At 42.1% G+C, this 27,024-nt stretch overlaps 1 long non-coding RNA gene across 1 annotated transcript in view; it reads right to left on the bottom strand.

The window, feature by feature from the left end:
• Positions 1 to 27,024, bottom strand: part of LOC137373110 (uncharacterized) — a 65,529-nt gene that overhangs the window by 24,323 nt on the left and 14,182 nt on the right. Inside the window, exons 2-3 of the long non-coding RNA XR_010975586.1 lie at positions 17,623 to 17,851; positions 12,804 to 12,888 (exon numbers count right to left, since the gene is read on the bottom strand). This is a non-coding gene — a long non-coding RNA (uncharacterized lncRNA). The remainder of the gene's footprint in view (positions 1 to 12,803; positions 12,889 to 17,622; positions 17,852 to 27,024) is intronic.

Genomic DNA, 27,024 nt, shown 5'->3' with positions numbered 1-27,024 from the left:
TTCCATGGTCCAGGACTATGTGCTGAGGGACGCACTAAAGCTTGGGGCAGCCGCCTCAAAGAATCAATGGGGAAAGACCACTGTGGAAGGTCCTCCTGCCATAGTGAACTGAGGTGCTGGACCCATGGAAAACCGCTCAGGCTGTATACACTGAATATGGCTGAGCTGTAAAATGTACATGGCATGTAAAATGGAATGGAAGCAACTGACTCCTATATTGAAGAAAACTGATTTCCTTTACACTTTTTGGAATGTCAACTTAGTGCTGCTTTGAACTGCTTTGTAAGGTATTTTTTTTACAGATTTTTATGAATAAAGTATATTTTTGAGAAAAAAATTATAGGAGTGTCCAAGCCTTGGCGATTTAGCCCTCAGAGCCCAAGCAACCAAGTCATCTTTATACTTGTATTTTTTATTTGCTTGGTTCGTCCTGTTGGAATTTTGGTGAAGGTTTGTAAAGATCTTTTTATAACCCACTTCTGCCTGACTGTTGGAAAAAGCCAAATCCGAACACAAAGACCTGTTTGTATAAGTATCTTCAAATGCATGCAAAATAATTTTATATAAGCCGAGGCTCATATATGTGACTGCCAAAGATGAAAACTTGGGAACGCCATCACCTCCAAGTCCCCTTCCAAGTCAAACACCATCATGATTTGGACATATTCTGCCATTCCTTCAGCCTCATTGGGTCAAAATCCTGGAGCTCCCTACCTGATGGCACTGTGGGAGTACCTTCACCACATGGACTGCTGCAGTTCAAGAAAGTAGCTCAGCACCACCCTCTCAGGGGAACTAGGAATGGGCAATAAATACTGGCCTTGCTAGTGACACCCTTATCCCAAGAATAAATTATAAATAAACAGCCTTAATTTATTGAGTTTAAAATTACAACATTAGAAGCTTCCAAATTACCAGTTGGGATTTTATTTCTAAACATTTTTACTTCCCCTGACAAACAGTTACTGACTCTGTCTTGCATGTATATTTCCAGCGCAATAGCCTCGATTCTGCAAGCCTGGCTGGACCAGTTTTCTGAAAACTTCAACATTCCAAATTACACATGCCTGCAGAAGATTCTCAAACACCTGAGGCAGACGATGCCAGGCTCAGAACTGGAGAAACAGGCCCAGAAACTCCTCGAACAATTTCAGCAGCAAGAAGTGGCAGAACAGGAGCTGGACAGTAAGATTAATCTTTGTGTAGCAATGAAAAAAGTTGTTTCAATTTTAAAAGCTATGGAGGTGGAGGGTGGGACTGGGGGAGATATGTTCCCCTTTTTTGATGATGGCTGCAATTGCAATTCTGGAGCTTATTTTCAATTCATCACTGAGAAGTTATATTACACCATGCAGGTAGAGTAACATAAGAGCCAGAAACACTCTTACTCCAAATTCCATTCCTTCTAAAGAGAATCTGTTTTTTTGCTGTATTGCAAATCTCACCAGTCAGCTTTTGATGTAACATTTAAACTATTGTAGCAGGACAAAGGAACCAGTTAGAAGAGTTTTTTTAAATGACCAGTTATTACAGTGTGGAATGCTTTACCTCAAATAACGTCATTTAAGAGGGAATTGGATAATCATTTGAACAATATAACAGGATCTGGGGAGCAGGACAGGAAAATGAGATTGCAGTTGATGGATCCAGTTGAGAGTAAGGACCAGCACAGGCAACTTTGGCCAATTGATTGCCTTCTGTGTTGTAATTTCTGTGTTTCAAAGTGAAGCATCTTTAGAAACAGCTTGAATTGCTGCCAGTTAAACTGTTAATTCCAGGGCTCAATGGTAACTCACAGGTATTGAGTATTTGAGTCACTATGAAAGATAAGATGGTTTAATTATGCAATGGATTGTGATGGAATTAATTAAATTGGTGGAATGACGTTTTGCCACTTAGTTCACCAGTAATCTTTTAGACCAGTGTTGTGTAATGGAAATCACCAACGTGCCATACATTTGGCTACGACAGAACCATTTTAGCCATCTGTACTAATTTTCACAAAAAACATCACAGTATTGCAGAATTACGAATTGGATTTGTCAGCACAAATGAAAGAATCAATTCTGAATGGAATAGTGATGCGCCCAAGCATTCATTTAGGCATGATGGATAAAACTTTTCGTTTTGAATGGCAATCTGAAGTAAACTAATTCAAGACACCCACTGAATAGCCATGAGTTCCTGGAGAGTTTGCCACTCTGTCCACTGGTTTTGAAGTTCAGTTGTATTTCCTTTTGGATTTTTGAAATTACTTCAGAATTTATAGTTTAGCTAAGTTGATTAGAAATGAATCACGGAGCGAGTGTTGTACTGATGTTGATTGGAAGAGGGAGTCGGGAAACCGGCCGGAAGATGACAGCAGGACGGTCGACAGAAGCAGGTGGGTAATTAATTCATTAAATAACATATTTAAATCCTGTTCCCATCGCTGAGCGGCAAGGGGGCCGCCACGAGGCCTCACCGGCATAATATGGGGCGGGGCCTTTCTGGCATTGAGGCCCACAGGCATTTTCTGGGCCCTCCCGCCACGACCGCTGATGTTGCAAGGGCTGGTAAAATCCAGCCCATGGACACTGGCAAACCATGTCTTTCAGCTTTAATTGTACCATTGCAAAGCAGCAAGGCTAATTGACCCTTAAATGGATAATTTTTGTCGTTACGTCAGTGTTTAAGTGGTCCATGGTACTGGAAACATCATTAATCTTTGTCTTTTTCACATTTGATCAGGAACTGTTCAACAAAGTAGTGGTCCACCACTGCCTGGGGTGCATCTGGTCTCAGCGGCACAAAAAGAAAAATCAGCACCTGGCATCTACCATCTGGGCCATGGTCATACAATTTAATATCATCACAAAATGTATGATCAGCACCATCCTCAAAGACGTCAAGCTGAAGCCAGACAAGAAAGCCAGGGTGATCGAGAAGTGGATCACTATTGCTGTGGTACTGCATTGTTTATCGATTAGCCTATGTGAAAGGCCAAAGCCCACAGTACGGGAAGCCACCAAGGTGGAAGAGAGTCTGTAAGTCAAGACCAAGCAGCTCAGGAATGGGTGATTAGATGTTAAGCTCAGGTTTTGAAAACTTATTAGATTCTAGGGGAGAGAAGATCTCAGGAAGGGAGGTTTATGAGGAAGAAGAGTCTGAATGCTTCTATAGTATGTTGAATCCTGGCACTATTTCCATTGGGCTAAGAGCTTATAGAGTAAATCAATCTAATTTGTGTTTATTCTCAATAAGCACCTAAAATATGCTAGAAATGGTATCCCTTAGCCTCAAATAATGGAGTAAACCGGATAACACACCCCTTCTTAATTCTCAGAGCCTATTACTGAAGTTGTTGTGCTGGCTCTTATGCATTAGAAATCCCACGGTCACATCGCAGTCAGGCGTCACTTAATTATACAAAACATGTGGCTTCGATGTGTCTGTTTTTTTAACTGAAATGCTTCAATGATCATCTTATATTTTAAAAAAGACAAAGCCATTGCTGGCTGGGCTCTGGTTCAACACCTCTAAGCCATGTCTAAACCAAGACTTTATAACTATTGATATCCCTGAGGGAAAATAAAGCAGCAACATGTCTGAGGAGGAATAGATTGGCATTACATAGCTAACATTTCATGCCTCAGATAATGCTTGCATTTGAAGATGAACATTTCAAACATATCTAATATTCTATGTGGAGGGGAAAAGTAAATTAATTTCAGGATTTTAATTGTACTTCAAAGATGAACTTGCCTATTAGGCATTGCATAGTAAACCCTGGCTACCCGACCCGAACCGGGTCTATATTCTGTGTCCAGCATTCGGACTTGGGTCAGGTTGGGCTGGACTGTACTGGCTCCATATTTTATAAATAAATGCATTATTACATTTTAGCAAGTATTTTTTCCACTTCTCAATGTTCAAATGGCTCCTATAATTACTTCCGATTACCGTGGATTCCACAGTAATCAGAAGTAATCTTCCATCCAACGTTAACAAGGCATGAAACGTGCAGTCCGCACTCTGCAGTGAGCATGTGAGCATCCCTACGTCATCGCGTTTATGCTGTAATTAATACAACCAAAAGTGATTCTACAGTACACTAAGTATGGAGGCCATTGATGTAAAATGAATGCTGTCTACGGGAGAATGTTTAGTAGTGGGAAGTTCTGTAGCCGGAGAAGATAAATCTTCCATTTGGAAACATTTTGACACTGTTGTTTGCCGTGATCGTAAAGGTTCCAGTGAATTTCAATGCAAATCTTGCAAACTTTTACTCAAATATGACAGCAAAAAGATGGGAAATTCATCTTTGCAGTGACGCAAGTTATGTTGTACATAACTTCGTTTGTACATTCAAGCTCACAAGAAATCAGAAATTACAGACGAATGAGCACAAGAGCTCATCAATGTGGGTGCTACATACGGTCGAGTATCAGCAACCACTATGTTACCAAATCCAAGTACAGTTTCAAGGTGTTCTGATGTGGTCAAAGAAAAGAGAAAACAACTAATTTCTCAGATTATTGACACACTGAAGGCTGTGAATGTGGGAATGACAACTGACATATGGACGGACAAATACCGTAAAATCCATTATATGTTGCTAATTTGTCATTACATCACAGCAGATTTTAAACTTAATGCCAAAGTTTTCACAACAGCAATGTTTCCACTGGAGGACGCCAAAACTGGTGGAAACATCAGGCATAAGATTTTAAAGCTGCTCGTGAACACTTTTAAATTCGACCCAGCAAATTTAAATAAGTTAGTCTGGGTGACAGATCAGGGTGTTAATATAGTGCTCGCTCTTAGGCCATATCGAAGTCTGGATTGTCAGGACCACGTATATAACACAGTCCTTCAACATTCACTTGATCCAACGGAATTAGCTTCTGAAGCTCTGGATGTTGTAGAAACCATACGTCATGCCAAAGCCTTGGTGATATATGTTTAACAGTCTGGTCTTGCTGCACAGTTGTCTAAAACAGTAAATCCAATGGGAGAAACGAGGTACAGTACTGTGTATCTGACACTGAATTCAATTCAGGATATTTATCATGAGCTGCACGAGAAACTGGAACAGCCTGGGGAAAACTACAGGCTGGAAAACGTCACCCCCGATGTCTTGCAGTTTTTGGTTGATTTCCTCCAACCATTTTATGAAGCTCAGAGGGAACTCGAGGGAGACCAGTATCCTACACTGAATCTGGTAATTCCGTGGTTTGAGAAATGACTCTGTATGCCACTTTCTTCAGATACTCCAATGCAAGCAGTTGTCAAGCAACGGCAAAGAGAGTGGCTTCTGAAGAAAGTTGAAGTAAATGATGTGCACAAGAGAGCAACATTTCTCTGAACTAAATTTAATCAGCTGCGAATGTTGTCTGGCCATGATAGGGAAGAAGTTCATTCTGAAGTGCGCTGACTGATCAACAACTTTAAAACAGAAGACCCTGTGAAGCAAATGAAAGTGGTTGATGATGAACCTACAGCTGACCGAATTTGCTGAGTGGGAGAATGTTCATGAAGAAGTGAACACAAATGATGAAGTGCAGCAGTCCACAGCACAGAGGCCTGCTGTGCTGGCGATGCAAAAACGAGCATGACCTGTTGGGCTGGCGGAAGGAATACAGTGTTGCATACCCTAAATTGGCCATTCTGGCTAGAAGTATACTTTGCATTCTGGCGAGCAGTAGCAGCAGAGAGAAGAACTTCAGTGTAGTTGGAAGGACAATTGACCAGCGGAGGACTGCCCTTAAGCCTTCTACCCCGTTGACTCTATCCTTTTCTAACATGACAATTTATGAGACCTTTTTTCTTTTTTTTTGCTCGGTCTGTAACTGAGACTACCTACTTGCTATATCTGTAACTGAGACTATGAAATCAAATGTTCCCTAACTGCCTCTTGCCAGGTGAGAGTAGGCAATTTGTCTTCTTTTTAATCTACGTCTTGGCGCTTTTTTTCTGTTTTAATAACATGTCTGATATTATTAAATTTATTGCGACATTCCTGTCTGGTATTAAAAAAAATTAAAGGACACAGGCTCCAGTTGGGTTTGGTTTGGCTTTGATCGGATCGGGCCCAGGTCGGGTTTAAATTTTATACTTGAGCAGGCCTTTATTGCATAGTGTAGTTTGTTTACCACCTCCCCACCCCCTCCAACTCAGCTGGAATTCATTAATGTTTCCATTTCATTCTCCATTTTCTCCCTTCCAGTCTAAATTCTTGCTGCTGTTTGATCCCATGCCCAAATGACTGCCCTCCAACATTTTGTGCTGAATGTTAGCATGCTAATCACTTGTGAAAAGGGGGACGAGACAGAGGAATCACATCTGAAGCCAGGTCTGTCCTTGTCATATATCTGAATACATGCACCTTCCCACAGGTATGATTGGAAAGAGGTCAGGAGTGGGAATTCTGACTGACTTATTTCTCTCGCTGCCTGCATTGGCCAAGGACATGGAGGACATTCCTGCTGCTGTCCTTGCTGATATCAGCTAACTCAGTATCAACAGTTTTATTTTAGTTCAAACGTAGCTAATAAAAGTGCACTCGATTTTCTGATTTTTGTATGCTTTTCATTAGATGGTTATCTTGTGCTGCCAGTCCTGCCAGTCTGCTCTTTATGCCAGAAATTACAATTTATTATTCAGCAGCCAAATGTAATGAGAAGGAAGGCTTCCCCCTCCCCTCTTTCCCCCCCACCACCCTACCCACCAACCTCTCCCCAAAAGAGTCTGTGTCTCGATCATGCTCAATTTGAAGCCCCCTTCGGTGTCAATCACCAAAGCTGTAGGCCATCTGTCAAAAGTTGACAGACGATGAACTGAATAGGTTGTTATAGCAGCAAAATAAGTGAACAAACTTTGAGTTGGCAAGAAGTGTGAAAATGTTTTTTTCCATGAATCTGATTTTAATGCTGTTATTTTTACAGCTGACCTTTTTGGTAGAACAGTTCAAAAGTCTGAGGTATCAGGAAACTAGCAGTCACTGATATTTACAAATAACTCTCTTCTTTTCCAAATAGAAATCCAGAATAATGAAGAATTTCTCCTCACTCCGGGCCATTGTTGCAGCCCTGCAGTCCAGTCCAATCTATAAATTGAAGACGACTTGGGCTGCTGTGTCAAAGTAAGTTCCTTTTCCGAAATAGCCATGTAATGTTTGTCATAAAAATGTGATGATGAGTTGCAGATTCTACCCTGAGCTTCCTTGCTCAGTGAGCTTCAGATTCTAGATGTGTTGGCAGGGCTACCAGAGACACTATGGTGCACCTCTAACAACTGGCTCATTGCCAGAAGTCTGTCATTATTTGGCTCAAGAATGAGGGTTACTGGGCAGTTTTCTTCAATAGAATAATAAAACTGTTCAGCAACTTAAACTTTAAACTATTGCGTTCCAAAATTGATCTGCTGTAACTGGCCATAAAATACTCTCTCTGTGGATATGTTGTGTGCAGTGATGTACGATGGTGGTTTGTATAGGATGCTAAAAGCACAGACGAGACAATCTTTTATCTGCTGTGGAAGAGCGCTAAACTCTTTCAAGCAAGTTCCTGTAGTTTAATCCCTTTGCCACATACAATTTGATCCTGTCTGCATTTTTAGGTTTCTTGGAAGTTTCTATTGCTGCCAGGAGATTTACCAAAGGCTAGCTAATGCCCTGCATTGCATTTAGTTATGAGAAATTCTTAAACCCTTCCCCACCCCCCATTATCTCTGTTGTCTGTTACATGTCTGAGTCTTTGACAGCCATTGATTAATCTGCCTCTATTCTCTCATGATTAATTTGTCTCATTCTCTTGATTAGCAGCAGCATGGGATTGTTCGAAGAGCTTGAGGAACAATGCTGCCATCGAATTGATTATCATCTGGGTGAAGAGGTAAGATGTTGCATTTGGGCCAGTTTATCCATATTCATCGGGTGTTCAGTGTTTAAAAATAATACCTGCAATGTGTTAAATTGGTGGCTGACTGCATATGGGTGTTGTCAATCGATCAGGCATCTGGGGAAATGTGCATTGTGTACTAGGTAAACATATTCTAACTTGGGTACGCTGACAATGATGCAAACTCAGGAATAAACACAGAAAGAGAATCTAATCTTTGAAATCTGAACTCTTTGACAAAGTTTAAAGTGGGACTTGTGCCAATGATTTTTCCTTTTGCTTTGCGTGGTGTGAGGGCCTTTTAATTGAAAACTAGCATTTTATCCAGGCAATGGGGGTCTCGACTTCCAAGATCTTCTCAACCTTCTTTCAAGAGAATAACCCCAGATTCTCCAATCTATCCACATAACTGAAATCCCCCACCCCTGGAACCATTCGCCTAAATCTTTCCTCACACCCGCCATCACCCACCCCCCTGCCCCACCAATCGTCATTGCTACCAACAGGCTGTTGTTCAGTGCTTGGCTCCATGAAGAGAATTTTTTTTACCTCCTCTAGGCTTCCCTTTTTTAAACATGTTAATTTAAATCAATCAAGTGAATAAACTGTTCAATAGGATTTTATAAAGAATGATTGGGATGAATGGCCAACACAGTCGTTATGAACATCAAGAAAAATCTTCCATTCGTATAATGGCTTCTCTGCCAGTTATAGCAAGTGTTCAGTGTGTTTTGTGAGTTTTAGAAAACATTAAGCAACTGAAACACTCAACCAAGTCCTCTGCATAAGGTATAGAATCTGGCATCATTATCGCCACTCTAAGATACCGAGAAGCCATCATTTTTGGTTCCCTATCCCCAAGTGCACTAAACTTAAAAGTGCTAATTTTCAAATCTTTACAGCCTTATTCCGCCTATTTCGTGAAACTTCCTGCTTCCACTCCCAATCATTGCTTCAATTCCTTCAGCCCAACTTTGGAACTCCTTAATTTCCTGACCGCCTCCACTTCTCTCCAGCTTGAAAAACCTTCTGAAATCCCATCTTTGCAACCAAGTTTTCAGTCATCTCTCCTAACTCATCATGCTCATTGTCCATTCGTTTTTATCTATTTCATTCCTCCATTTGCAAAGTGACTAATTAATCCTGATATTGGTTAGTTATAAAAATCTTTGTGCCAAATTGCCACAACACTGCTCATTGTTACAGGCAGAAAATAGTCAAAGCATGGGTTTTCTGTCTAATTCCTAATTGATTTTAAATGTAGCTTTTTGTTCCGTATTTGAAAAGGACTGAATGTAGTATTTTTGTTGGAAGGATTTGAATCTGAGTTCTAAAAACATTAGTCTGTCAGATGCTCAGTTTTTCTGAACTCTAAGACAACAATGGGAAATTATGTATCTCTGAAATACATTCGTAGGCTGGATGGAAACCTTTGGTAGGCCAATTCTGGCCCGTGGGCCGTGTAGGGGAGGCGGTGGCATAGTGGAATGTCACTGGACCAGTGATCCAGATGCCTAGGCTAATCATCTGAGGACATGGGTTTGAATCCCACCATGGCAGATGAGGAAATTTGAATCCAATTCATAAATCTAGAATTAAAAGTTAATCTGCTGGTGACCATGAAATCATTGTCAATTGTTGTAAAAATCCATCTTATTCACTAATATCCTTTCGGGAAGGAAATCTGCCATCCTTACCTGGTCTGATCTACATGTGACTCTTAAATGCCTTCAGTGGGCAATTAGGGATCAGCAATAAATGCTGGCCGAGCCAGCGAAGCCTACATCCCATTAACAAATAAATAAAAATGTTGGACAATCCTGATCTGGACCCGAAATAGATAATTTGGAGAGCCATCACAGGTGCAGAAGGCTAAATAGTTCCTAGGATGGGAGGATTGTCCTATGCGCAGAGATTGAGTAGACCTATACTGTCTTGAGTTTAGAAGAATGAGAAGTGATCTCATTGAAACACAAGATTCTGAGAGGGTTTGGGAGCATAGGTGCTGAGAGGCTGTTTTTCCCCTGGTTGGGGAGTCGAATGCCCTGGGGCATAGTCACAGAATAAGGGGTCAGCCATTTAGAACTGAGATGAAGAGAAATTTTTTCACTACATGTTGTGAATCTTTGGAATTCTCAACCCCAGAAAGTTGTGGATGTTCAGTTGCTGAGTATATTCAAAGCTGAGATCAATAGCAGCACAGTGGTTAGCACCGCAGCCTCACAGCTTCAGCGACCTGGGTTCAATTCTGGGTACTGCCTGTGTGGAGTTTGCAAGTTCTCCCTGTGTCTGCATGGGTTTCCTCCAGGTGCTCCGGTTTCCTCCCACAGCCAAAAGACTTGCAGGTTAATTGGTAAATTGTCCATTATAAATTGCCCCAAGCATAGGTAGGTGGTAGGGGAATATAGGGACAGGTGAGGATGTGGTAGGAATATGGGATTAGTGTAGGATTAGTATAAATGGGTGGTTAATGGTCGGCATAGACTCGGTGGGCCGAAGGGCCTGTTTCAGTGCTGTATCTCTAAATCAAATTAAATCAATATATTTTTGGACTCCGAGAGAATCCAGGGATGTGAAGATCAGGCAGGAAAGTGGAGTTGAGGTCTGAGATCAGCCATGACCCTATTGAATGGCAGAGCAAGCTCCTGGGGCTGATACGTTATCTTTTGTTTTTCTGAACGCCCTTCTTCTGTATTGTAAAATTATACAAAACTAGCTGAGTTCCTGATAGCTGTCCATTAGCTCCTGCTGGAAAGTTGCATATCTGAGTATCAGATGAGGAGCCAAATGAGCTCAGCAGTGATGCCCTCTAATGGAATAGGCTACAAACAGTCATCACCGAGGTTACCAAATGAAGGATGGCCTCTGGTTCTAACAAGTTCCAGCTATTAATTCAGTCAAACCTTTTAGGAGATGAGGAGAAAAAGAAAAAAAAAAGGATAGCAGACAATCTAATGTTTTGCCTGTATTTACAAATAAGTGAACTGCCTGTAGTTTAGGGTTGAAAGAGAGACAATATTGTATTTGACCAATGCTGTTTATGTGCATTCTCTTTGTATATAACTGAAGTGTTCACAATAAGTAAGAATGGTTAATGCTATTTGTAACAGTAACATGTGGAAGAGCTCCTAACTTTCAATGACAAAGCTCCCCTTAGATTGAGATGGTTCATACAGTATAAACCAGGAATTGAACTTTGAACTTTTTTGATCTATATGGATCTAGTTTTGTATGCCAGAACAAGAAGGGTTCCGAAGAAGGGTCACTGACCCGAAACGTTAACTCTGCTTCTCTTTCTACAGATGCTGCCAGACCTGCTGAGTGGTTCCAGCATTTCTTATTTTTATTTCAGATTTCCAGCATCCGCAGTATTTTGCTTTTAGTTTTGTATGCCATTGTATCATTCTGTATTAAATGTTCTCTAGTTACAGATTGATTTTGTTACATATCAAAGGGAACAAGTTAATTATGGGTAGTATGTTTAGGAAATGTGGCAATTAACGTATTCAAAATATGTTGAACAAATTTGCCTCTGTTTTATAGGATGTGATGCAAGGAATTGTGCCTTACCTGGGCACATTCCTCACAGATCTCACGATGGTGGACACTGCACTTCCAGATTATGTTGTAAGTCTATTTGTTTTACCACATGTTGGGATTCCTGCTTGGCTGATGGTTGCAATAGTTACCATATCAGTGCAGGTTTCTTGAAGATGAGAATAAAAAAGTGACAATGAAATAACTACTGAGATTGATCAAAGGCATACATGTGAAAAAGTACATGCATGGCAATGGTAATTTAGTACTTTGCACTGTGAATCAAACACTGTAAATGAAGATGCATGACAAGTTACTATGAATATAACGCTATTTTTTCCGTTTCCTGAAAATGTTGCATAAATTGCACACTTTTATTGTGTCCAGGTCATTTTCTGTTAATGGGACATCACGCACCATTTCATTCTCAAATAGTTGCTGACTTATGTAATCAACTTGGTGTTAATGAATTTGACTGCAGAGAAGGACTTGTCTATTGTACAAAATAATGATTTGGCAGTGGGTGTCTTACACCTTTGGTGTCGTATACATGATTGAGTTTTGCCACATACTAATTTGGAACCAAGTTTACAGGGCTTGTATTTCACTCGTGACCATTTTTGTGCACAATCGAACCTTTCTACAAATTGAATTTTTTTTTTGTCCTTGTTTGTCTCCTTACGGGTGCTTTGATCAACTTTGAAAAGAGATGCAGGGTTAGTATGAATTGCTACATTTTGGAAAACTTTCAAAGTTGTTTGTGGGGACAACATGCCCCTAAATGTTATTGGGCTTTCTTTTTCACTTGGGTGGTGGAGGTGACCAAAACTCAGGGCCATAAGTATAAGATAGTCCCCAATAAATCCAATTAAGAATTCAGGAGAAACCTCTTTACCCAGAGAATGGCTCGAGTACAGAACTTGCTACTGCAGGGAGTAGTTGCGATGAATAGCGCAGATGTCTTTCAGGAGAAGCTACACAAGTGCATGGGAGAGAAGGAAACAGAACGATATTCAGATAAGGTCAGATGAAATAAGGTGGAGGAAATATAAACACTGGCACAGACCAGATGGGGGAAATAGCCTTTTTCTGTTGTTAATTTGATGTAATTTACCTTCCAGTAGTCACTGCTAGGTACAGCCTACACCCGATGTTGATACGTGAATTAAATTTCTACTTAATTATGTCTAGGTGTGACTGAAAGTTTTTCATTAATCATGAAAGTGGATGGCTAATTTCTCAATATTTCACACAGTATTTTCCTTCAGAAGATAGACATCAGTTACATTCATGACATGTCAGAGATTCCAAGAGGGAGTGCAGCTCTTAGGTTAACACTGGTGATGGGCATTTTTCCTTCATATTTCTCACATTGCTATTACCAACCTTTCAAACATGCATTTATTGCCATGGTTACTGTTGAGGATATCTGTAGTAATTTCATTTCATGTCACAGCATTCTGCAGAGAACCTGAAAATAATAACATGATAGGAATTTGACCATGTGGAAAGTAGTGACATTTCATTTTTGAAAGTGTAACGTGAGTTCCAATTTTCCCCTAGCCCAGGAATGGAGTGGGTTCTGGTCAGATGCAGTTCAGCGACTCAAGTCAGCTAATCCCCCGAAAAGCTATATTGTGTGAAGGGTGCAAATCTGGAGTTCGTTGTGGACTTAACGAATCGAATAATTCAGAATTTATCAGCATTATTCTGGTTTCTTTATTGTAATTCAAATAGGATTTTTCAAAAAATGCATTCACCGTTTTCTTTTACTGAAATCACCTTGGCTATGAAGCAGGAAAACTGGATAGGGTCTCCAGCTCCTAGTGTGCTAATCAGTGACACCTTCACCACCACCTTTTCTCATGAAAAGCGAATACCAAAACAAAATTGAAGACAGGATCAGACATCATGGCTGTGATTCTCTCATGCTTGAAAATCCTGTCAACTCTCACTGTCCAGACTCCGCTAGGCAGAATCCTTCATTTGCTGAGGACTCCCAGTGCCTGTGGAATGCTATTCCGGTCAGAATTTAAACAAACTTTCTCTGGATACAAATGTCACTGGCAAAGCTGTCATTTATTTTGCATCCCTTATTGCCCTGAGAAGATGCAGGGGACAGGCCCTATCCTTGAGCTGCTGCTGTTATTTTGATGATGGTGCTTCCCCCAACAGTATTGGGTTGGGAATTTCAGGATTCGGACCCAACAATAAAGGAAGGATGGTGTTTGGCAATGTTTTGCAGTGATTACACAATACCATCATTTAGTCTTCTGTTGTGACCAGGTGAGAAAGGGGTCTAGGGTTCCCTTTCAGACTTCACCAGGTCTGAACATAACAGGGTTTAATTTTAAACACACCATGATTTTAGTTCACCCTTGGTGAATCCTTGTTCACTGCTTTCCAATTGTAAGACAAAGAAACCAACACAAACAGGCTTTCTTAGGTTTAAAGAAGAAAAGTTGAAATTTATTAAACTTAAACTCTAATTCGGTTGACACCTACGGATATATGCTGCATGCTTGCATGCATACGCAATACACACATGCAAATAGAGACAAAAAAGAGAAGAAAACTAAAGTGGAAAAGTTTGAGGCAATATCTGACGAGTTGTTGTTACGGTTCTTCGAGCTCACTGCAGAATCCTTGACTGCAGGTAGATCTTGCTTTTTGTTGGGACCCAGTATTCTTAAACCTTGTTTGCTGGAGGATGCTTTTCTCCCTTGGGGTTCATATGTCTTCAGTGGATTCAGAGGCTTGTGAAAAAGAGATGGCAGCAGACAGGACAGAGATCTTCTCAGTCCAAGAGCAACAGACCTTCTGCCCAATCCGTTTGTATAAATCAGACCAGTGAGAGTCATTCAAAAAGGAAATAGTGAGAGATCAGGGCCAACATGTTCCCGCAAAGGTAAAGGATAGGACCAACAAGTCCAGGGAACCCTGGATCTCAAGGGATATAGACGATTGGATAAGGAAAAAAAAGGAGGCTTATGGCAGATTCAGAGCGCTGAAAACAGAGGAGGCCCTAGAGGAGTATAGGAAGTGTAGAGGGGTACTTAAAAAAGTAATTAGGAGAGCGAGAAGGGGACATGATAAAACACTGGAGGGCAAGATAAAGGAAAATCCCGAGGTGTTTTATAAGTATATTAAGGGCAAGAGGGTAACCAGGGAAAGAGTAGGGCCCATTAGGGACCATAGTGGCAATCTGTGTGTGGAGCCGGAGGACACAGCTGTGGTTTTAAATGATTATCTTTCATCTCTATTCACTTTGGAGAAGGACGATGTAGGTGTAGAGATCAGGGAGGGGGATTGTGATGTACTTTAACAAATTAGCATTGAAAGGGAGGAAGTATTAGGTGTTTTAGCATGCTTAAAAGTGATAAATCCCCAGGCCCAGATGAGATGTATCCCAGGCTGTTAAGTGAGGCAATGGTGGAGATAGCAGGGGCTCTGACTCAAATTTCCAGAGGACTGGAGGACAGCAAATGTGGTACTATTATTCAAGAAGGGTAGCAGAGATAAACCATGTAATTACAGGTCAGTGATTCTAACATCAGTGATAGGCAAACTATTGGAAAAAATTCTGAGGGACAGGATTAATCTCCACTTGGAGAGGCAGAGATTAATCAAGGATAGTCAGCATGGCTTTGTCGGGGGAGACCATGTCTGACAAAACTTAATTGAATTTTTCGAGGAGGTGACTAGATGTGTAGATGAGAATAAAGCAGTTGATGTAGTCTACATGGACTTCAGTAAGGCTTTTGGGAGATTGGTAAAGAAGGTAAGAGCCCATGGGATCCAGGGCAATTTGGCAAATTAGATACAAAATTGGCTTAGTGACAGGAGGCAGAGGGTGATGGTCAAGGGTTGCTTTTGCGATTGGAAGCCTGTGACCAGTGGTGTACTACAGGGATCAGTGCTGGGACCCTTGCTGTTTGTAGTGTACATTAATGATTTAGACGTGAATATAGGAAGTATGATCAGTAGTTCACAGATGACACAAAAATTGGTGGCGTCGTAAATAGTGAGGAGGAAGGCCTTAGAATACGTGACAATATAGATGGGCTGGTAAGATGGGCAGAGCAGTGGCAAATGGAATTGAATCCTGAGAAGTGTGAGGCATTTTGGGAGGACTAACAAGGCAAGGGAATATGCAATGGATGGTAGGATCCTAGGAAGTATAGAGGGTCAGAGGGACCTTGGTGCAGTTGTCCATAGAAGGCAGCAGCACAGGTAGATAAGGTGGTTAGGAAGGCATACAGGATACTTACCTTTATTAGCTGAGGCATAGAATATAAGAGCAGAGAGGTTATGATGGAGCTGTATAAAACACTAGCTGGGCCACAGCTGGAGTATTGTGTACAGTTCTGGGCAACACACTGTAGGAAGGATGTGATTGCACTGGCGAGGGTGCAGAGGAGATTCACAAGGATGTTGCCTGGGCTGGAGCATTTCAGCTATGAAGAGAGACTGGATAGGCTAGGGTTGTTTTCCTTACAGCAGAGAAGACTGAGGGGGGAACCTGACTGAGGTATACAATATTATGAGGGGCATTGATAGGATAGGGAGGAAGAAACTTTTTCCCTTAGTGGAGGGGTCAATAACCAGGGGGCATAGATTTAAGGTAAGGGGCTGGAGGTTTATCGGGGATTTGAGGAAAATGTTTTTCAACCAGAGGGTGGTTGGAATCGGGAACAGTGCCCGAGCTGTGTTAGAGGCAGGAACCCTCACAACATTTAAGAAGTATTTAGATGAGCACTTGAAATGCCATAGCATACAAGGCTACTGGCCAAGTGGTGGAAAATGGGATTAGAATAGATAGGTGCTTGATGGCCGGTACAGACACGATGGGCCAAATGGCCTGTTTCTGTGCTGTATAACTCTGACTCTATGACTTTAAATTCAAAACCTCAGGTTTCCCAGCAGGTTAGTCATGTGACTAGCTGATTTGACCATGTCCGTTTGTATATTTGGTCATCTTAGCAATCAACCTGGAATGTGAGCGCCCTCACCTTCAATGTCTGGTGATCAAAAGTCCATTGTGGGTTGAATGTGTCAGGGAGTGGCTGCTTTGTCCTTTGAAACACTGTCTGTTAATTTGCAAATATCTTCTCCAGCCACGGCTGATGAGTTTAACATGTCCTTTCTCAACTATAGTAACAGATTAAATTCAATGTTCATGACAAAATTAATGTGCCTCATTCTTGGCAGGTGGGGACCTAGCATGAAACTTCACTACTGGTATCAGCAAAAGTGACCATATAGCTGTTGGATCAGAGTAAAAACCCAATTGGTTCACGAAAGTTCTTTAGGAAAAGAAACCTGACATCCTTACCTGGCCTGGCCCATGCAGGGCTGACCCTTAACACTCAATTCTATCAAACTGTGACAAAAAGGCAGCCAGCACCGATCTTCTCAGGGATAACTGGGGACAGGGAATAAATTCTGGCCTTGCCAGCAATACTCATATCCCGAGAATGGATGAAAAAAACATTTTTTTTCAGCTATTCAGCCTATCCAACAATGGTGCAAATGCACAAACTTTTCTCCTGTGATTTGTTCTACCATCTGAACCTTGTAGCAAATTACAGTCCTATTACTCCTAGCCATTCATATTTCTAGATCTGGATTACAGTTATATGCTTCATCCAATTAAAACTATCAGAACGAATGTGTAAATAACAATGTACATTTCCTCTGCTTTTCAGTGTTGGTGATCCTGGACAATGCCAATATGTTTTATGGTCGGCATCCTGCAAATTTTGGCTTTGTTCTGAGAAATCAAAACTCAGACAAACCGGTTAAGCTGCAAACTCAGTCATGCTTGACACTACCCAAAGCACCCAAAAAGGGAACAGTGAATGCACTGACTAAGCAAGATTACACGATGAGGAGAGTAACCTTTCATGCAGTTGTGACGACTATTCAGTATTGAAAACCCTGGAATATATGTGAATAAATCACCTTGGCAGAATTCTACTTAAATTACTAGACAACATGGAGAGCATTAACCGAACCCCAAACTCTAATGCAATGCTTGTCTGCTGTTGATATGTTTTGCACATCAGCCTTTTCAAAACAAGGCAGGGCTTTATACAGGATGGAGGATTGAACCGTCACCAGTGTCTGCAGGCTAGCCAAAGACTTGATGAAGACTGTGTGTTTGTGAATCAGTTGAAAGAGAAAATAAACCTTTGTTACGTACGATTGTGTCGACAAATTGCGATTGAATTGGCTCGGGTTCTTCCATGGTCCTTTGTAACAAGTGAACCGTCTGCCATCCAGTCACTGGCTAGACGATGAATACTTCAACAAACGTGTTTCGATTGGCCTTTGAATGCTTCAGCAGACTTTTCCTGCCTTCTCTCTTATTATTCCAGTGGTTTAATCTCTTCTGCATGCACTGAATCAGACTTGCCTTCAACGAAGGACAACTGCAAGAAATTAGGAAAAAGTTTATCATTGCCATTGATGTTGCACTTGATTTGAATTCATGTTCAGCTTTATATTGAACTCTTATTTTGTATATTGTTATGAGTCCATATTTATTGTTTACACTTGGAATCTATCTTTTAAAACTGAAGGGCTGAACTTTGGGTGTTTTTTTTGAAAGGCAGTTCAACAAAAGGTTGACCAGTAAACAAGTTCTTACTGGAAAGCATGTGAATACACAAACAGACATGGCCAAACCAGCCAGTCATATGTAAATAGCTTGAGTTCGCTGCTCATAACCACTCACATCTGCATGTTTCATGCATTGAGAGATCACCTACCTGAACCAGACTACCTGACCATTATTGATAGCCGTATCCTGGAAATCAAGCCCAGTGATTGGGTAACAGCAGCGTTGCCATGTTTTTCCATCAGCTGATCAGAACAGAGTAACAAAGCCACACACACTTCAATAGTCCAGATGCTCTTTACAAAATATTGTGAACTATTTTCATTCTTCATCTGCAAGGTCTTTTTTTCTTCTTCGAGGCACAGAGTTATACTGCACAGAAACAGGCCCTTTGGCCCATCGTATCTGTGCCGGCCATCAAGCACTAAACTATTCCAATCCCATTTTCTAGCACTTGGCACCAGCCTGGAATGCTATGGCATTTCAAGTGCTCATCTAAATACTTCTTAAATGTTGTGAGGGTTCCTGCCTCTACCACCTCTTCAGGCAGTGCATTCCAGATTCCAACCACCCTATGAGTGAAATTTTTTTCCCTCAAATCCCCTCTAATCCTCCTGCCCCTTCCCTTAAATCTATTCCCCCTGGTTATTGACCCCCTCGGCGAAGGGAAAAAAGTTTCTTCCTATCTAACCTATCAATGCCCCTCATAATTTTGCATACCTCAATCATGTCCCCCCCTCAGCCTTCTCTGCTCTAAGGAAAACAACCCGAGCCTTTTCAGTCTCTCTTCATAGCTGAAATGCTCCAGCCCAGGCAACATCCTGGTAAATCTCCTCTGCACCCTCTCCAGGGCAATCACATCCTTCCTATAGTGTGGTGCCCAGAATTGTACACAGTACTCCAGTTGTGGCCTGACTCGCATTTTGTACAGCTTCCTGATTTGTACCAATGTTCACCACTAAGTTTTTTTTAAAAATGTATTTCTCGTCATCTAGAAAATGACAGTGGGCATATCCAAAGAATATCTGGTGCGGTCAGTATGATTTTCAATCCTGCCCTACCCTCTTGCACCACCACCACCACCCGCCCCCCACCCCAACCCCTCCATTTTAGTGTAAGATTCCAAAAGTTATTCACCTAAGTGGTGATCTGAACAATCTGATTTCAAACTTCTTGCGTGGCCAACTTCCACATTCCCTATTTTGTAATGTCTGCCCCCAGCCCATGCTGAAATGTCTGGCTTAATTTGCTGTTGCCTTTGGCATCTCCTCAATTTTCCTTGTATCCCCATCTACTCTCCTTCCCCATATCTATGTGTATCTATCTATCTCTTACCACCACTAGCTTGATCATATTCAAAGCTGGTGTTCCGAAGGCTGCTGTAATTCGAATCCCTAAGCTCTAACCAAACTAAAGTTTTTCAAAAGGTTTGAAACAATCTTTCCACTCAAGAAATCCAAATGAGTGACCGTTTCTACGATTGGAATAAAGTATTTTAAATACTACCAATTATTAGTAAATAAGTGAATAAGTTGATTTTGCTTTGAATTTGTAACATTGTATTCTTTCTCTCACACTCTCTCCCTCTAATTTTCAACCATTAAAATGTATCTCTCTTATCTTGATTAAATTTATGAATGTGGAATTGTGGTAGCAGTTTTGCTGACCTTGGGGTCTACAGCTCTTTGCTTTAATGACTCGTTTGTCTGCAGCAACCCACACAGACGTTATCAATGGGCAAATGTGGTATCTGGAGTACGCACTAACTTAAGGAAAATAATAGCTTATTATGTACAGCCTCATGCGAAGCTGACCTCGGATTCTACATGGTGTATAGTCACGAAGGCCGTCCTGTGTCTATCTTGTAGTTTTGTAACTAATTGGGAAACTGTCAGCTCGGCATCTGTTGTACTATATAAATCCGCGGAGATCTGGAGCGCTTTGGAGTCGCACCGGACCCTGATTAGGAAAGGTGTGCTCCCCATGATATCATGCAATAAAATTTGTTAATGCTCAAGGTCTGAGTCCGGAGAATTTCTTCGACAATCACATTTCTTCAACAGGTATGCTTTGGTCTAGATTTCCATGTTTTATACAATGGAGGCATTTTATTGGTGCTAGAATAATGGAATTCTGTGTTGGTGTTCCTATAATGGTGGAGTAGTTCCCAGACTTTCAATGAATTAATTTGGCATGTTCTGTTGTGTTAAGAAACAAAATTGTATTGTTGGCTGATTTTGCTGCTTCATGACATCCTGAAACATTTTATAACTAATGGATTGCTTTCAAATCGCAGCCATTTACGTAGGCAGATCTGGCAGTCAATTTGTGTCGGCTTGAATTATATGCTGAACTCCATACAGAGGATTCAACCCACAAAAAAATGCTACCAACAGTCCCAAACTGACATTAAGACAACATCATTGTTTGTAAAACTGAGCTCTTAATCTGTGATCTATTATCCCAATAAATTTTAAAATAGTAAATGCAAGAAAAGTTACTGCCCTTAGAAAGGACTCACTATTGTCTCGTTAAAAATCTTCAGCACAATAAATACTAAAAGTAGAACTGAGATTACTACCCTCCAGTGTTAGAATTAGCAGATATCCAAACAATCCTAAAGTGGAATCATTAAATGCAAATTTGTTTTTGTTCAGTAATGTAAGACATAATTATTAGTATTTACAGACCTCTGAGCTCAGACATCCTCATCCAGAGGATTGAAGTTGATAGCTGCACTGGCGATCCATGTGACACATCCTGCTCCATATGGAAATGAGGCAATGAATTTATTAGGTAGTGAAGGTAACCCATGACAGGTGATGTAGGTGAGTTCTCAGCATTTCCACAATGAATGTATACCAGCATGATGCTCCAAAATATATAGGGCAGTCATTAATATTATGAACAAAACATAAGTGACAGGTACCTTAAGGTGAACTGTGACATTCATTGAGTGAGTGAGTCTGTCACAATACATTGATGGTTGTGCTCCCTTTTGTGCTGTCCAATCAGTTCCTGCTCATTAGTGAATGCCTCAGCAAGACTCCCTCTCAATGCAGCCCGAGACAATATTTTGTGTAAAATAGAAAGTATCCTTCAAGGTTAGCACTGCAATTCCAATTTAATATAACTTTCATATACTACTTGAGCTTTGCTTATGGCATCAGCTAAACCATGCTTTGATTTGAATAATATTTATAAAAGAAACTAAAATGATGTTTCATACCCAAAGATTAAATCTCACTTCTTTTTTAAAAACTGGCCAGCCCATTCTTGTTGAGGTGACTGATGACTTGTAGGTGATTACGTTGTTTTACTGGGAACATATCCAGGGCCAAGACAAAGCTCTAAAGTCAAATCTGTATTTGAATACATACCCATCATCTATGTTCGATAGTGGGGCTCGCCAAGAGTTACAATTACAAATTAAGATAAAGATTATTTTTTCAATCCTCAGGCTAGGCCTGGCTGTATTCAGGTTTTTATCTATGTATTGGATATTTCTCTGCTATAAATTCTTTTAAACATTTGATGAGTAGAATTTCATAAACAGAATTAAATATTAAGACAATTAGGCTCGATTGACCTGCAAAAGACTTGAAGAACAATTCTTTTCAATAAAAATGGCAAACACCCTCTCTGGTTATTGAAATAATGGAATGAAGTGGTTTGGAAAACATCAGACTTTCATTGGCAGGCCATTAATTATTGAAACGACCATTCTCTAGAATGACACCACCTTAATTTTTTTTGAATACATGCAATTTGCAACAGGCAGAGCATTCAGTTCATAAAGCAGTGAGTTGGTTTGGACCTTGTAGAGATTAGGTGAAACGAAGGAATGAAGAATTATGAACCAAAAATAGTCTGGAAGAGGACAGAAATGTGGCAGTGCAGATGCCTCAGTTATAAAAGGTGGCTAAAACAGCGAGAGCTGAGAACACTAATATTTCTCAGTGAAGGACTGAAATGTAAATTAGACTCACTACAGCTAAGGCAGATTCCACATGTTTTGCATCTATTTACAGTTGCTTGTCATGAAATATATTGCATGGTAAAGACCAATAGTCTTGTGACTGAAAGTGACTCAAGTAAATTTCATATACTGGATGGACTCCTGAAGATTTCACCTGCTTGAGATTTCCAAATTGGTAACACGAGGATCGCTGTACTGCAGGCAAGATTGTGAACTGTAAAATACATCTTTCCAGTCTCTCACTGGAGTTCAGAATTGTTATGAATGATCAGCAGTATTCTGCGACAGATTTATTATGTGCTAGAAGCTCAGTGCTGAGGAAGATGAAATTGAAATATAAAACTGAATCTTCTCGATTTTTGTCTAATTCCAGATACATGGTGTTGAATTTTCAATTGCCTCTGAGGCACATACAGGTGCAGGCGGCATTGAAAATAGCATGCTCGATGGCATCACTAGATCACAACATCTCTGGAACGCAACATGATTTTCAAAGGGAGGGCTGGAGGAGAGCAGGCAACCCTCAAATTAACTGACTGTTGAGCTCATTGTGAAGCTCATTAACAAGCTTTTGAGCAGCTGTTTTAGATTTTCAATTGGGGGGCATGGGGAAAACTGAGGGTCTGAGATATGTTAGGGTGCAGTTGTCATGAACACAGCGGGGAGTCTCGAATGCTAATAGAGTGCTAATGGTCAACAAATTTAAGATGGAGATTTATGCTTGGCTTTTCAACCAGTGGCACAGAGTTGCCATCGCTGGTACCGAGGGGCTTGCATTTGTGAGCAGAGTGGTTGGACTTCTGAGAGGGACGTGAGGTTTCTGGCATCAACTGGGCATCAGAGGTTATTAGAGGAAGCCTGGTGAATGAATAAGTTGTAGCTGATGGAGTTGTGATGGGAACAGGCTACTCTGACACTGGACAATGTAACGAGGAGGAGTTTCAGCAGGATGCATCCTCCTGGTCTGGAGGAGGCCAGAGGAGCTGCAGTGGGAAGAAGGCACTACCCAAGACATCAGCTGTACCTCGCAAGAGTCAGCCGGCTGCAAATGACAGAGTGCCAGTACTGTAGGAAGCTGCGCCTATCCAGGTAGATGGATGTTTGCACTCTGGTCCACAATGACCTGAGACTTCACGGCCCCCATGGCAGTCCCCTACCTGAATTCCTCAAACTATTATTCATCTGGGTCTTTCAAACGATCAGCTGTGCAGCTGGAGGCATCTCATCATGCTATCAGGCAGGACATGGATGCCCTATTCTGGGGGCTGGTGTAGTGGTGGCGGTGGGAGAGACATTACATGCATTTTGAGACAGATGGGCCAACGCAGGCAAAGAGGACATTAGGGTTTGGTGCCATCTATGGATTCTTCAGATCCAGTGGGTCATCGATTGCACCGATAACACTATCAAGGCACCAACCAGCCAGCCAGCCAGATGCCTGAACAGAAATGTCTTCTACTCAATGAATGTCCAGATAGTCTATGACCACAGAAAATGCATCTTTCAGGTCTGCGCCTGGTTCCCAGGCAGGTGTCGTGATGCCTTCATTCTTCCAGAGTCCCAGGTGCCATACCTCTCAAACCAACATCCAGGCTCTGTGGGTGGCTGCTGGGAGATAAGGGTTTTAAATTCCGAAAAGGTTGTGCCTATTGTGTGCACACTTTTAAGAGGTGTGGCTATGTTATCATGCCAGCAGAATAAGAGTTGTGATGCAACACAGCATGTGACTTCTGGGTTGGGACAGACTTAAGTAACAGGACAGTGAAGACCTGTGTGTACATGCAGAACATTCCTCAAATAAAGAATCCATGTTACTGCACTGCTTATCCCATCTTGAGTGGTCAGTGCTTTGAGCACAGTAGCATAGAGGCTCAGAGAACACGCAACAACTCCTGCGCCCATTCAGAACCCAGCCACGGATGCAGAGAGGCACTACAACCAAAACCATTTCCTGGCATGAACCTGCATTGAACAGACTATTGTTACCTTGAAGATGCGCTTCCGTTACCTTGACCACTCCGGTGGTGCACTCAAGTATGAACCAGCCAGGTAGAGGCCTGCTCAGATTGGGAAAAAGGAACCCGACCCGAACCCAACCCAAGTCCCCCCGATTTAGCCCCAGGCCCGACCCGACTCGAACCTGACCTGACCATCCCCTTACTTACCATCCTGACACCGAACCTGCAAGAAGCTGCAGTACAAGTGCGATGACGTCATCGTGACATCACTTGCTCACTGCGCAGACTCAGTTTCATCCCAGACTCCCAGTTCAGGTAAGTTTTTTAATTTCAGTACTTAACAGCAGAGCATTTACCATGTGTGTCCGGCCCAACCCGACCCGACTCGACCTGAACTCAGCCCTACCCGACCAGAGTCTGAAAGACGGACCCTGAAGATGGGCCCGGCCCAACCCGAACCCCATACATGTTGTCGGGTCCCGTTGGGTTCGGATCAGGTAGCAGGCCTCTACAGCCGGGGGGGTCTTATATGGTGGTCATTTGCCGTGCGCTGACAATATGATAATACAAAAAAACCTGAGCTGGATGAAGAGAAGCTGGAACGCCACTCTTCCCCAGTGGAGATGATGAGGACGAGCAGAACGACAAAGGGGGAGCTCCAGAGGAGCCTGGCGCCCAGGCATTGGAGGAAGACCATCCCAGGTCTCACAGCAATTGGAGGCTTGCATGGCTGCAAGGGCCATGCTAATTCAGCAATGTTTCACTTGAGTTGCTCTTAGCCTTTTGCCAGATGACTTTGTAACTCACCTTCCATCAGAGAGAAATTATAGAACATAGATACATCTGAATAATACCATTGCTCCCCAAACAGATTGTTATTGATGGAGACCCCATTTTTAATCTCCCACTACACAGACTGTGGCACTGCAGAAAACCCAGCCCCACTGACCACTGTCCCTTAACTCCATGACCTTTTTGACATCAAGCAATAACAACATGCAAGTCTGATCGTAGGCATAAGCAATTATTATCAAACAAAACGTTAATGAACATATGACATGAAATAAAAAGGATGGGAGCTAAAAAATATGGAATTGGCTCAGTGACAGGAAACAAAGAGTAATGGTTAAGGGATGTTTTTCAGGCTGGAGAAAGGTTTGCAGTGGAGTTCCCCAGGGGTCAGTGTTGTGACCCTTGATTTTCCTGATATATATTAATGAACAAGGCCTTGAAGTACAGGGAACAATTCCAAAGTCTGCAGATGATACAAATCATGGAAGCATTGTGAACTGTGAAGAGGATGGTGTAGAACTGCAAAAGGATATAGACAAGTTCGTGGAATGGGCAGATAGGTGGCAGATGAAGTTCAATACAGAGAAATGTGAAATGATTCATTTTGGTAGGAAGAACATGGAGACACAATATAAAATAAAGGGTATAATTCTAAAGGGGGTGCAGGAGCAGAGGGACCTAGGTGTATATGTGCATAAGTCATTGAAGGTGGCAGGACAGGTCGAAAGAGCGGTTAATAAAGCATACAGTATCCTGGGTTTTATTAATAGGGGCACCGAGTGCAAGAGCAAGGAAGTTATGTTGAACTTGTATAAGACACTAGTTCGGCCTCAGCTAGAGTACTGCATCCACTTCTGGGCGCCACACTTCTGAGCGCATTGGAGAGAAGACAGAAAAGTTTCACAAGAATGATTCCTGGGATGAGGAATTTCAATTTTGAAGACTGATTGGAGAAGTTGGGACTGTTTTCCCTGGAGAAGAGAAGGCTGAGAGGAGACTTGATAGAGGTATTCAAAATCATGAGGAGTCCAGACAGGGTAGATAGGGGAAAACTGTTCCTACTTGTGAAAGGATGGAGAATGAGGTGGATCGGATTTAAAGTAATGGGGAAGAGAAGAAAAGACAACGAGGAGAAACTTTTTCACACAGCGAGTGGTTGAGATCTGGAATGCGCTGCCTAAGAGTGTGATGGAGGCAGGCTCAATTGAAGCATTCAAAAGGGAATTAGACTGTTATATGAAAAGGAAGAATGTGCAGGGTTACGGGGAGAAGATGGGGAAATGGCTCTAGGTGAATTTCTCTTTCGGAGAGCCGGTGCCGACACAATGGGTCAAATGCTCTCCTTCTGCACTGTTACAATTCTGTGAAACTGAGAAAACATCACTCACGTGACCCATTAAGTGCATCTTCCAGTCTGGCAGCTTGCGTTCTCGTCCACTACAGGATGCTCCCGCTATGGCTGAGGGTGAGGTGGGGGGGGAGCCTGCTCCCTTGCCTCTGCTCATGGCTGAGATGCCTGTGGCTTCCGTTCTCATTGTGGAGATGCCTGTGGGGTTCCTCGATAAGCTGCTGGGCCTCTATCCTTGCATGGGTAGCCTCTGTCACAGGGCCTTGCAGCATGGATGGTTTCTCAGGTCAGAGGGACGAGAAGGTGAGGGATGATGCCAGCACCCCTGAGAGGTAGCCCCCTCATCAGCTTCTTCGACTGCCTCAGCCCTTTCAGTACACTTGCATGATGGATAAGGCCACCAGGTGAACGCAGCTGGCATCCACCGCCAAGCTTTCCTGCGCCATCAGCAACAGTGAGAAGTCAATGATACAGAGTGTGTCACTCCTTCTGTACATGTCAGCACCCTGCTCCTGCACCCACTCAGAGTAGTGCTGCATTATGGCTCTCCAAGAGGTTGGCACTCTCTCACAGGTGGAGCTCATGCACTCAAAACCCCAAGTAATAATCGGTACACAATGTGCTGCATGGATTCCTCCATCATCTGCTCCAGTAAAACCGGCCTTGTTTCTAACACCCAAGGCCCAGCATCTTCACCCAGCGGAGCTTGACTGTGTCTGTGCTCCATCCCCTGATGGGGATTGCCCACAGCTGACTAAGCCTCAATATCCTCCTACTGCTCATTGTGATGTGCAGTTCACCCAGTGCTCCATGTTCTAAGCTAAACTGAACCCACCAGGGTGTGTGTCTGTGGGTCGAAGGTGCAGAGGAATGATGTGACGGTGCACCTGGAACATCTCTCCCTGCCG

Source organism: Heterodontus francisci, chromosome 8 (assembly GCF_036365525.1).
Source record: "Heterodontus francisci isolate sHetFra1 chromosome 8, sHetFra1.hap1, whole genome shotgun sequence".
Lineage (NCBI taxonomy): Eukaryota > Metazoa > Chordata > Chondrichthyes > Heterodontiformes > Heterodontidae > Heterodontus > Heterodontus francisci.
The sequence above is the reverse complement of the archived record's forward strand: the minus strand, read 5'-3'. Positions and strand labels throughout refer to the sequence as shown.